The 13,271-nt window shown below is 44.8% G+C and overlaps 1 protein-coding gene, 1 non-coding gene and 1 pseudogene across 4 annotated transcripts in view; 2 read left to right on the top strand and 1 right to left on the bottom strand.

The window, feature by feature from the left end:
• The window catches only part of PHF20 (PHD finger protein 20), a 147,247-nt gene extending 135,912 nt beyond the window's left edge, over nt 1-11,335 (bottom strand). For 2 of the 3 annotated variants that reach the window (XM_060616764.3, XM_060616780.3), the window contains exon 1: nt 11,207-11,335. The gene's annotated coding sequence lies outside the window, so the exon portion shown is untranslated. Of the gene's footprint in view, nt 1-7,388; nt 7,411-11,206 lie in introns of those variants that run through there. The other variant, XM_060616772.3, reaches the window with a different exon arrangement.
• LOC132672991 (U6 spliceosomal RNA) lies at nt 4,620-4,723 on the top strand. Its single transcript, XR_009607821.1, has one exon. It is a non-coding gene; the product is annotated as a U6 spliceosomal RNA (small nuclear RNA).
• A 1,380-nt stretch (nt 11,336-12,715) lies between the features above and the next one.
• On the top strand, nt 12,716-12,828 carry LOC132672664 (U6 spliceosomal RNA; annotated as a pseudogene).
• Nucleotides 12,829-13,271: the final 443 nt, after the last annotated feature.

The following is a 13,271-nucleotide window of genomic DNA, read 5'->3' as shown; positions in this document are numbered from 1 at the left end:
AGGCATCACCCTTGCCTCCAACTCACAGTCACCACTTTGTAACACCTACTTCTAAGTCTCTTCCAATTCTGGCCCCCACCAATTCTAATCCAATTACTACAACAGCTTTCTTTCAGTGGAGCTCAAAGCCCCTAGCCACAACCTCCCCAGATCCAAATCAATATTGTCTTATAAACTGACATCTTCCGACTGCCTATTTTATTACAGACCCTCTTCTATGTGCTGTGTATAACCATCATTCCATTTAGTGTCTTTTAGGTTTATAATGATGATGATGATGATTCTCAGTTCTTATTTTTTTAAATTTTTATTTATTTTTGAAAGAGACAGAAGGTGAGAGGTGAGGGGTATAGAAAGAGGGAGACACAAAATCTGAAGCAGGCTCCAGGCTCTGAGCTGTCAGCACAGAGACCAAGGCAGGGTTTTTGAACTCACAGACCATGAAATCATGACCTAAACCAAAGTCAGATACTCACCCGACTGGGCCACCCAGGTGCCCCAATTCTCATTTTTTAAATAAAAAAACTAAGCTGTTGGGGCATCTGGGTGACTCAATCAGTTGAGCATCTGACTCCCAATCTCGGCTCAAGCCATGACCTCACAGTTCATGGGTTTGAACCCCACTAACAGTGCAAACAGCGTGGAGCCTGTTTGGGATTCTCTCTCTGCCCCTCCCCCACACACAGGTTCACACTCTCCCTCCCTCAAAATATATAAACTTTTTTTAAAAAAAGCTTTAAAAAACATAGGAAAGTAGGCTGAGACTCTTGATCTTGGGGTTGTGAGTTCAAGTCCCATGTGACGTGTAGAGATTACTTAAACAAATAAAACTTTTTAAAATTTTTCTTAGGGCACCTAGGTGGCAATCGGTTAAGGATCCAACTCTTTATTTCGGCTCAGGTCACGATCTCACAATTCATGAGTTTGAATCTCAAGCAGGGCTCCATGTTGCCAGTGCAGAGCTGGCTTGGACTTCTCTTCTCTCTGCCCCTCCCCTGCTCATGCTTTCGTGTGCTCTCTCTCTCTCTCTCTCTCAAAATAAGTAAACTTTTAAGAATAAATAAATAAAATACTGTTTTTTCATAGGAAAGTAGGCAAGCTTAACAGAGGGGCAGTAGCACACAATGGCTAGATGTCAGAATTCTTGGGAGTGGGACAGCCTGGGTTTCGATCCCAGCTCCAACATTTTCCAGATAACTTGCACAAGTTTTCTCTCTGAGCATCCGGCTCCTCATCTGTAAAATAGGAACAGTACAGTACCAACTTCATGCCTTCATACGGGTGCTGGGAAGAGAGAAATTACTTAGCACACAGCCTGGCTCTCAAAGTACTGCTCTTGCAGCCACACAGCCAGACTCCTTGTAGTTCCAACCTCCAGGACCTTTGCTCAAACAAGCTGATTCCTCTACCCAGTCCTTCCGCACCTCCTTGAAGGGCTTGCTGGGCCAGCAGCCCACTCTGGTATTCTCCCACGGCAGTCTGGCCCACTCTCTGGGCCAGAGCACTCAACATGCTACACTGAAACTGCAGGTCTCTGAATGATCTCTCACAAGGCCCTAAACACCCTCATTGGAACCCTCAGCATTCAACAAGCAGTGTCCTTATGTGGTGGTCAGGTGGTTGTTAAATGTCAACTTCCTCACTGACACAATAGTATCAAAAACAAGAAAAAAGACAAGTATCATTCCCCTAGACGGAGGTAGGGATTCAAGACAACCATCACTCGGAGGCTCCACGGGCAAATGTAGGAACCATTACCACTCTTTAGGGGCAGGGGGAGGAAGGCAAGGCACAGGGAATGAGGCACCTGAAGACAAGACTACAATTTTGCTCCCTGGCCTAAGAAAAGTTATATTCAGTGACAGGAAGCTCCAGTCTATCTATAAATGTTGGTAACTGTGGAGTGGGTTAGTGTGGCTTCCTTTCAGATAAGGGAGTGTTTAAAAACATACCCAACTAAGCTGTTCTTACATAACTCCTTAATTGAGGTATCACTATATCATAAAACTTTGTTTTAATTTTTTTAATGTTTTTATTTTTGAGAGAGAGACAAAGAGCATGAGTTGGGGAGAAGCAGAGAGAGAGGGGAACACAAAATCCAAAGCAGGCTCCAAGCTCCAAGCTGTCAGCACAGAGCCAGATGCGGGGCTCAAACTCGTGAACCAGGAGATCATAACATGAGCAAAAGTTGGACGCTTAAACAGCTAAGCCACTCAGGTGCCCCAAGCAAACAATTTAGATATGGAGCCATTACTCCATGGGGGATACAAAGACATTTTCCTGAATTACAACTGTTTGGCTGCGTATGGGGTTTTAAAGACAAACACATCATTGGAGCACCTGGGTGGCTCAGCCGGCTAAGTGTCAGTCTTCACTTAGCCTTATTCTTTAAATATTAACTTATATTCATGGAATATATAAACATATATATAACGTTTTTAAAAAAATTTTTAAGCAAGTTCCACACCCAATATGGGGCTCAAACTCACAACCCTGAGGTCAAGAGTCACATGCTCTACCAACTGAGCTAGCCAGGTGCCCCGTGGCCTTCATTCATAGCAGGAAATGGCTAACATTTACTTCACAGGCTAAATCCTTGACAAATATCTTATTCTCAACAATGCAGATTATTTGGCAGTATTATCCCATTTTACAGAAGAATAGGAGAATTAGAGCAAATAACTTGCCCATGGTCACCTAGCCAGGCAGAAGAGCTGGGCTTTAAGAGCCAGGACCTCCTCTAAGACCCCCTATACTTACACTACTTCTAAAAGTAAGACCTTTGGTGGGGCACCTGGGTAGCTCAGTCAGTTAAGCATCCAACTCCTGATTTCAACTCAGGTCATGATCTCACAGTTCATGAGCTCAAGCCCCACGTTGGACTCTGTCCTGACAGCAGAGAGCTTGCTTAGGATTCTCTCTCTCCCTCTCTCTGCCCCTACCCCACTCGTGCACACACGTGTGTGTATGTGCTTGCACTCTCTCTCAAAATAAATAAACTTAAAATAATAATAATAGTGGGGCGCCTGGGTGGCTCAGTCAGTTGAGCGACAGACTTCAGCTCAGGTCATTATCTCATGGTTCGTGGGTTTGAGCCCTGCATAGGGGTCTGTGCTGACAGCTCAGAGCCTGGAGCCTGCTTCAGATTCTGTGTCTCCCTCTCTCTGCCCCTCCCCTGCTCACGCTCTGTCTCTCTCGAAAAAAAATAAATAAATAAACATTAAAAAAAATTAATAATAATAATAATAATAGTAAGGCCTTTGGAAATAAAAATAAATGAGGCCTTGGGATATCTGCATACTAATGATAGTACGGGATTACTATTAAGATGTTTTGTGTAAAAATGAAAAAAAAATTAAGTATCTTTCCCTCTTATAGATACTACTGATATAGTTACAGATAAAATACAACTAGCAAACATGAAGAGATTTTAAAAATAATTTGTGAGAAATAAAACAGAATAACAATAACATACACTCAACTCTTCACAGTTTACCAAATTTTGATAACCCTATACATTAGGTTTTCTTACTCCCATTTTTAAAGATTAGGGAATGGAAGGAAAGGGTAACATTTACTGATACCTCCAATGATCAATGTGAGGCAGTTATGATGATACTTGAGTAAGGAAACAGAGGTCCAGGGAGGTTAAGTAACTACTTATGCTGGAAGTCTGCCTCCACTGCCCATGCCATGGTGAGAAGCCCAAGAGGTTTAAGCCACATGCCCAAGTTATGTGTAGTCCCAAGATAATGGCAGGTGATAGAACTCAAACTCGGGCATTTTGCCTCCAAATCCTGGTCCTTCCCACCACATCCCATACAGCCATACAGATAGGTGCCTCTTTAACTATCTTGCCTTTCTGAATTACAGAGGTACAATTCTTATATAGATCACAACACAACCAATGTCCTACTCATCCAAGCACATTGGGGGCACCAGGGTGACTCAGTCGGTTGAGCAGGCAACTCTTAATCTCAGTTCAGGTCTTGATCTCAGGGTCGTGAGCTCAAGCCCCATGTTGGGCTCCATGATGGGCATGGAGCCTACTTTAAAAAAAAAAAAAAAGACAGGGGCGCCTGGGTGGCTCAGTTGGTTAACCGTCCGACTTCAGCTCAGGTCACAATCTCGCGGTCCGTGAGTTCGAGCCCCACATCGGGCTCTGGGCTGATGGCTCAGAGCCTGGAGCCTGCTTCCGATTCTGTGTCTCCCTCTCTCTCTGCCCCTCCCCCATTCATGCTCTGTCTCTGTCTCAAAAATAAATAAACGTTAAAATTTTTTTTTCTTTAAATAAAAAATAAAAATAAAAAATAAAAAAAAAAGACATTGGACAGCATTCACCACTCCATGGGACCAAGGGACAATCAACCAGCACAACTCAGCCATGCCCAGGAGCCTCAAGAAAGGGAAAAAAGGCAGCCTGAGCTAGAAGAGTTTGGCTTCTACAACTGAGGCATGTTTGCATGGTCAGGAACAAAATCTGGGATGAAATGGCAAGGCCACCTCTTCTCTCAGTAGTACTTCAGTTCTGGGTTCCAGACTGACACCTGTTTGATATTATAATTAAAGTTTAATCAAACCTCTGGGTAGAAAAGTAAGGCATTTAAATAAGGATGTAAGAGCACTGGGATCATGCTTATACACGAAAATTGGAACAATACAGAGATTAGCATGGCCCCTGTGCAAGGATGACACTCAAATTTGTGAACTGTTCCATATTTAAAAAAAAAAAAAAAAAGAGCACCAGGATTGCAGGCAAAGAAACTTGGACTCCATTAGCCAAATGACCTTGGACAAGTTATTTACTCTCAGTTTCCACATCCACTAGGTGAGGATAATAGATAAATTGTAAAGATTCAATAAGCTCCAACAGAGTGCTCAAAAAAACACTATGTTTATTATTATTGTAAAATGTCCCTATTTCCAAGCCAGGTTTCCACAATCTAGAAATCCCAACATCTGTCCACCTGTAGAAGCAACAAAGGTATGTCAATCCACCTTGCTGTGCACTTTTTCCATGTGGGAAAGAGACCTTTAAAAAATCATGTCTCTATTGGGGCACCTGGGTGGCTCAGTCAGGTGAGCGTCCAACTTCGGCTCACGCCATGATCTCGCAGTTCACGAGTTCGAGCCCTGCATCGGGCTCTGTGCTGACAGCTCAGAGCCTGGAGCCTGCTTCAGATTCTGTGTCTCCCTCTCCCTCTGCCCCTCCCCTGCTCATGCTCTGTCCTTCTCTGTCTCTTAAAAAATAAAGTAAAACGTTAAAAAAATTTTTTTTAAAAATCAGGTCTCTACTAAGATGAAAAGAGCTTGAAATTGTCACCTTAGATGCCTGGGAGTCAGCCTTTAAAATCCTAGAATTATGTTCCTGACATGGGATAAGTTCTCATCAAATCAAATCTTTTTTTTTTTTTTTAAGTTTATTTATTTTGACACATAGTGTGAGCAAGGAAGGGGCAGAGAGAGAGAATAAGAGAGAAAATCCCAAGCAGGCTCCGCATTGCCAGCACACAGCCCAACTTAGGGCTCAAAACCATAAGCCTCAAGATCATGACCAAAGCCAAAACCGAGAGTCAGACGCTTAACTAAGCCACCCAGGCGCCCTCATTTTTTTCTTTTTTAATGTAAGGTCTATGCCTAGTGTGGGGCTAGAACTCACGACCCCGAGGTTAAGAGTCACATGCTCTACAAACTGAGCCAGCCAGGCACCCACAAACCATCATTTTAAATCCTTCCCCAAAGTCCATGGATCCACCACCTCCCTTTCATACAAACTGCCCTATTTATGCTCAGTGACTCACACCAGGCTCCTAAAATTTTATGGGATTTCTGCAAGCTTGTTACTTCCATTATTTGGTCAAAGAAAGCAAAGAACAGCTGGATACCTAGCCTAAGACCTAGCAAAGCTGTCACAGCATTATAAATTGGGGTTTCAATTTTCAGTAGGTTACCCTAAGTTAAGGTTAGTCAGTTAACAACCTATAAGGGGCAATTGCCGAGAGAGATGAATAAAACAGGAACATCCTCCCTTTCTCTGAGCTTACAATCCAACCAAGGAGGCTCTAACTAAGCACACATTTTGGTTAAAGAATGTTTATCATGAAAACTGTAAACTTCCCCCCAGTAGCTCCTAAAAAGGAAGGGAGACTGGGGAGTTAAAGACAACCTTGAGCCCTGATTTCTAGGCAGTGTCAGCAACTGCCTTTGAAGATAATCAGGTGTTCTCAAAGAACTATTAGTTTTACTCACTGATGAAATTATTTGAAATCTAGATTACTTGTCATCCCCCTTAGCAAACTCTTGTCTGAGGTTTTATGGCTGAGTGTGTCATTAAGAAGAAAAGCACTTAGAAGTCATTTTTAAATAGTGTTTGGACTCAGGATACACTTTCAAATTACAGGCAGGGAGTCTGAGCACCTTTCAAGTCCCGGAAGAAGTACCAGGTAGCTGATTCCCCACTGATATGCAAGACCTTTGGGAGAAGAGGACTAAAAGCATTACATCTCACTTTCCTCATACTCCAGCCAAAAGCAAACTGCCTGCTTCCCTTTTAAATTTCATTCTGCCTAGCCTGCTAATTGAAAGCAAAAAAGAAAGTTGGGGTGGGGAGGAGAAGAAAACACTTTTTAAATATATATCAGATAAGAGATACAAACATGGTTGTATGTAAACTACAAGACTCCCTCTTAGTGATTCAGGGATGTACCTAACGTTGAACGAACACTGAAGAACACTGAGAAGGTTAGGCAATTTTGAATGAAGTAAAGCACAGAACTGGCAGAGGACATGGAGGCAGAAGTATGCTGAAGTTGGGTGTGAGGACAAGCTGGCTGCCTAGGCTAGAAAAGAGGCAGTGGCAGGAGTGACTCGGACGAGGGAATGATTGGCAGCCTGCCCAACAGAGCACGTGAAGGAAATCAGATCTAACAACATGCTCCCACAGACACTGGGTTTCTAAGCAAGGTACTAACAAAGACTCAGAGCAGGGTAAACCTTGGAGATAATCAGCCCCTCATTTTGCAAACGGGGAAAATGAGGCCCACTAGCATTAAGTGACTTGCCTCGGGTCTCACAGTGAGTGGAAGAGCTGGGACTAGAGCCAAATCCAGATCAAATCCGTTACTGAAGAGGATCTGACATTCATGTGAGGGATGAGAGGGAGGGGGAGGCACAGGACACAAAATAGTCTAGTCATTCAGGTTTGTCCTGATTAGGGCCCAGAACAGGATCATGCTGGAAAAGGCCATGATAGATGACAGCCAGGGAAATAGGTACAGATGACTCAAGACATTTAGGGAGGAAAAACCCACTAAAACTCAGAAATAGAGATGTTGGTACAAAAACAGAGAGAGCATCCCCAGCATAGAATCCCCATCAAAGAATGTCACCTTCCCACCAGCATTCCCCTTTGTGAAGTTCTCATACAGAGATAAGCCAGGAGCTTCTATCCAAGGTCCAGGCACCTGCCTTTCCCAGGCCAATTTCCAGAACCTAGAAAACCAAGAAGGACTCCTTGGAAATTCCAACACCTATCAGCCTGATAACCTGGGGTATCTCAGACTTCTTTCCAACCCATAGTAGGATGACAAGTGAGGAATTAGAGACACAAGATGGCTAACTACTATATCGGCTCTGAAGTATTTATTTACTAGAAGACTTCATGTCAAGAATGATGTTGACAACTAGAGCACCTGGCTGGCTCAGTCAGTAGAGCACTCACCTCTTGATCTCAGGGTTGTATATTTGAGCCTCACGTTGGGCACAAAGTTTACTTTAAAAAAAAAAAAAAAAAATTAGAGGTGGCTGGGTAGCTCAGTTGGCTAATCGTCCGACTCTTGATTTTGGCTCAAGTCACAATCTCACGGTTCTCAAGATCGAGCCCCACAGACAGTGCAGAGCCTACTTGGGATTCTGTGTCTACCCCTCTCTCTGCCCCTCCCTTGCTCATTCTCTCTCTCTCTCAAAATAAATAAATAAACTTAAAAAAAAAGAATTATATTCACAATTAAGAAACAAATATTTAAGCATTTAAATTTGACAAAATACATAGAAATTCAAACTCCCAAAGAAATTTTAACCATGGTTTTAAAAGCTAAATGCTAGAATAACTGTAATTAAGTATAACCCCCTAGTCTTCAGAAGGGGACCATGGCCTTGTACAAACTTGAAGGGATGTGTCTGGATAAAGAGAAAGTGGAAAATAATACCCCAGCAAAAGGCTAACCACCACCTTTTTGTTTCCAGAGATATCCGTGGCTTTGTGTATAGAACCCCACTACTCCAAGTGTAGTTCAGTAACATTAGCATCACCTGGGAATTAGAAATGCAGCTACTAAGGTCCCACCCTAACCTACTAGATAAAAATAAGCATGTTAGTAAGACCCTCCCCCCATAGACAATTTATGTGCACGTTCAAGTTTGAGAAGCACTGACATAGAATACTTTAAAAATGCACCGTATATAGCAGTACCAAACAAAGTACCAAACAGGCATATAAAGAGACAAAATACCTGCTCACTTTCTGTAATCATATTTTATTGGGTACTGCTGAGACAGACCTCCAATGTTTTTTAATCAATTTGGTACTTACTAACGACCATATGATCTAAATGTGGCATACATTTCACTTCCTGAAATAAAACACCTTAGCTCTAGGGCCTTCACGAACATGAAATATGAAACAGCTTAGTTGTTCTGAAATACAATAATGGTTAATTTTATTCAAGTTCCAACATTGAGTTCAGAGCACTTCTCCACAAGCCCCATTAATTCCACAGGTTCCTGGGAGTATCATTAAATCCCCCAGCATCCCTAAGAAGCAGGTGCTTGGCAAACATCCAATCTCCAAATGAGATTCAGAAGGACCTGGTCCTGAAAATGCAGTACCTTCATTGCCTGACAGTGTAGCTTCTCAGGCCCAAACTCTCTCCCCCACTGAGGCCTCATACAGCTGCACACTCAAGTACTTCCCAAAAGGGAGAAAGGTCAGATGTATCATTATCCCATAAGCACTTGGGATTCCAGCTGTGGAGAAATTAATCCGGTTAGGGGTGCAGGCAGAGAAGCCCTGAATAAGATCCGGAAAGGCAGAGGGTAATACAAAAGAAAGAACCTACTGAGAGGCTTTTAAGAGACAAGAGGTCCCAGATACTTAGAGATTTTAAGGTGGGGACTGGGAACAAGGCTTGGCAGACATGTGAGAAAATGATGGGGGGAGATAAGTATCCATCCCCCACCTGCACCTCAGAGACAAGAACAAAAAGAGTGACGAAGAGATTCCTCCAAATGACCTCTTTTCTTGATAAAAGGAAGGAAGAAAGCCAAAGTAGGGAGGAAGCTTAATGAGCTGGAAGCAAGACTAGAAGAATCTCTTCAGATTTTTTTCCCAATACTGGGGAAAAAAGCAAAGAAGAAAACAGTACCCATCTAACCAGAATCTTATAGGAAGCAAACTACCCAGATAATAAAGAGTCCTGTGAACAACCAAAGAAATGCGAAGGGATTCCTTTCCAGTTTAAACCCATGCTGGGGGGTAAGGCAGTCCTGGACCTGAGGCCACACCTCCCATATGAGTAGAAAAGGGAAAACCTCTAAAGACACCAGTAAGCAGAGCGGCGTCCAAAGAGAGTTAGGATTCAGAAAAATACAGAAAATGGGATAAGGCGAACCAAGACAGAAGAGTTTCTGTTAGTAGAAAACAGAAAGATAAAAGATAAAGTAGACACACATGCAGGCACCCTTTAGGAGGGGGAATCTTCCCCTTAGGGGAGGGGAATTCAGGAGGTGTGACTATAGGAAGTGTGCTCAGAAAAAAGGCCACAGAAGCAGAGAAAGTGCTGTGCTGAAGAAAGATACGCATTCACCAAAGGAAGAGGAAATGGGTGCCCTGACCAACAGGGAGAGCACCTAAAAGGGAAATGGGGTTCCAAAGAGGAAAGGAAACTGAGGAATGAGAATGTCTTGGATAACAGAAAAGCTAAAAAGAACAGGAGGCATGCTCAAGAACCAAGGATCATGGCCGGGAAATGAGAGGACAGAAAAAATGTGTGCCCTCTGAGATTTAATAAGCATCAGGAAGGTGGCTGCACCCTGAGAACTGTGTAACCAAAAAGGGTGGACTCTGTACATCTTGAAGGCACAGGAAATAAATACACTTTCAGAATGAAAACCAATCTCTCCAGGAAATAAGGTAGTTCAATTTGAGGAACTCATGAAAATGGGTGCAACCCCAAGAATACAGTGACTAGAAAAAGCAGTGAATTCTTTTATTTGTGCAACTGCAAATATCTATCTTTAAACTTCAGGATTTGGATCGCAGACTCTGGAAATGAGGTGCACCCCCCACCTTTGAAGGGCTGGGGAAATGAAGTGGCCCCCAAATTTAAGAAATCTTGGAAAGCATATTGCAAGATCTGGGGCCTGGAGAACGGGATTCTTCCTTGGATTTATGGGAATATAGATATCCCCAAAACGTTGGCTATTGGACCCCAGATCTGAGACTCAATAATGGGGCAAACCCCAAAATTTGAAATGGAGTACGTATTCAGAATTGAGGCTCGGAAAAGGGAGTGTCCTCCCAGTTTGGGGGTGGGTGCTTGGGAAATGGGGTACATCCTCAGTTTGAGGGGCTTTGGAAATTAAGATAAAACCCCAGGGCTGGAGTTTAAGAAAGGGGGTGCACCACATTTTCTAAACTATAGAGAAAGGGGACACTCCCATAGTCAGGGGCTTGAGAAAGGGGTGTGCTCCCCAGAATAGGATAAAAGAGCCAATAAAAGAAAACGCGTTCCCAAAGCACAAGGCAACAGCAGAGGCTGGTGGTGGAGCTCTCGGGGGCCACAACAGCACAGGTTCTAGCCCTAGCCCTTACCCCCCACCCCCAACACGGCCCGCTCCGCGCCCCAAGCCCGCACCCCGCGGCCCAGCCCCCTCGGGCGGCGCTGATTGGCCGCGGCCGCCGTCATTCCCTAGGGCAGCCCTGGGGATTGGGCGCCGCTCGCACGCCCGCCACGCTCTCAACAGCGGTCCCGGGGCCTCCCTCCGGGCTGGGCGAGCGGGGCCGGGACGGGAGCGAGGCCGGGCAGGGAACCCGAGCAGCGGTGGAGGCCGTCACCGCTCCCGCTAGCACGGCGCGCACGGCGTGGGCCCGGCCCAACCCGGCCCCAGCCAGCCGGCTTCTCCTCGCCGCGCCTCGCCGCGAGCTCACCTCACAGCCCCGCTCCGGCTGCGCCGCTCCAGGACCAACCGACAGAAGGACTCTGCGTGCTGCGCACCACGTGACCCCCGGGACGCGCCCAGCGTATCCCCCGCCCCCCACACACACGCACCATCGCCACCACCGAGTGACGCAGCGCCCCAGCTGCCCCGCCCTCGGCCCCGCCCCGCCCGATCCCCGTGGCGACGGCTCCGGCGGGCCACGCCCCCTGCCCTGACGCGCGGGAACCACGCTGGCGCCCGGATCCACAGCACGAAGTCCCCACTCACCCATAACCACTGAGGTTACACGAAGCCTGGGACTGGACACTATGCATCACCTGTGAATAATGTCTCCTAAATGCGTCTCGAAGCCTCCCACTTTTCTCCATCCCATTGCCAACACTGCAGTCTAAACCACCTCTCTCTTGGATGATGGTGGTCCCCTCCATCTCATTACCCTTTTCCTTTACAATCTGTTCTTCACATACAGAGGTGGAAGCTTTTCAAAACTCAAGTATAATCACAGCCATCCCCGGCTCAAAGCCCGTTGCTCACTGTTCTTCGGATTGAAATCTTAATCTTCATGGTAGCCTATCAACCAGGCTTTTCAAAGGCTGAACCTAACCTACCTGTCTCACATTTTCTCACATCCCGCTTTCCAAACGTTCTCTGCTCAAGCCAGGTTGCTTGCCGCCTCGGGGTCTTTGCACTAATACCTTCTCTACTTCGCCTCATTAACTCCTAGGAAAGGATTCCAACTGCTGGTGTGGAGAGGACCTGTAGTTTGCCTCTGGGGAGCGAGATCAGAGTTGCAACCACACCAAAAGGGTATGATATGTTTTCCCAAAGGAATTTGGAAGTCCCAAGGAGAGGTGCTAAACAATTGTTATTTATGAGCCAATGAGGACTTTATTTTACATTGGAAAGACCAAGCAGCCAGATTGCACTTTGTAAAATGTAAGTCCGATTATGTCACTGTACTGCTTAAAACAACAAATCTGTCTATTCATCTGCATCCTTCACCCTTGCTCATCCCCTGGCCACACTTTCTGTCAGTTTCTATGGCTCTTTCTAAGTTCTTTTCCAGCTCCTGGGTCATTGAATAAGCTGTTGCTTTTTGCAAAGCTGACTCTTCATCATGCAGGTCTCAGTTTATCATCTCCTCAGTGAAACTCTCTTCAGCTACATTATCTAGAAGAGCTTCCCTCCATCACATGCCTGCCCCATGACAATTACTGTCTGCCTTATCACTGTTCATTTTCAACAAAGCACTTAACACAGTTTTAATTATTTCATTTGTTCTCTTGATTGTATTTGTCTATTTCCTAAATTAGAATTAGGGGCTGTCTTATATTAACTGAATTGTCAAACCTGACAAATAATAGATATTCAATGTGTATCTGTGGAAAGAATGAAAGGGAAAGAGAAGCCTATCAGGCTTGAAGAGGGCATTACTTTGGGGCAGAGGGCAGTGCTCTTAGGAAGAGGTTCTGGGAAACCAGGGACAAAAGCTTCAGTTGTGTTCACTTTGGCAGCACATATACAAAAATTATAACAATACTGAGATTAGTGTGGCCCCTGCCCAAGGATAGCATGCAAATTAGTGAAATATTCCATTGTAAACAAATTTTTTTCAGGAATCTGAGGACCAGAACCACCTGCATAAACTCAGCTAAGTGCTCCAATACAGCTAAGAAAGGACCTTCCCAGGATCTTCTTGGTTTGACACGAAATCATTCAAATGTTAGTGGCTGTTGTGGCATATGGAGAATTTATTGTCCCACAACCATAGTAATGTCAAGAATCCCAGACTCAATACTCCTGCATAAATACAACATGTTTCTTCACTTATTCAACATGTATGCATTGAGATCCACGCTTGAACTGGGTACCAAAGACATAGGGCAGAATGGCATTTGGGCCCTACTGTCAAGGATCTCAAAGCCTGGAAAAGAAATCATCACAGTTTGGGGGCACCTGGGTGGCTCAGTCGGTTGAGTGTCCGACTCTCGGTTTCAGCTCAGGTCATGATCTCGCGGTTCATGGGTTTGAGCCCCACATCAGGCTCTGCACTG

Source organism: Panthera onca, chromosome A3 (genome assembly GCF_046562875.1).
Source record: "Panthera onca isolate mPanOnc1 chromosome A3, mPanOnc1 haplotype 2, whole genome shotgun sequence".
Lineage (NCBI taxonomy): Eukaryota > Metazoa > Chordata > Mammalia > Carnivora > Felidae > Panthera > Panthera onca.
This window is presented reverse-complemented; position numbering and strand designations above follow the sequence as displayed.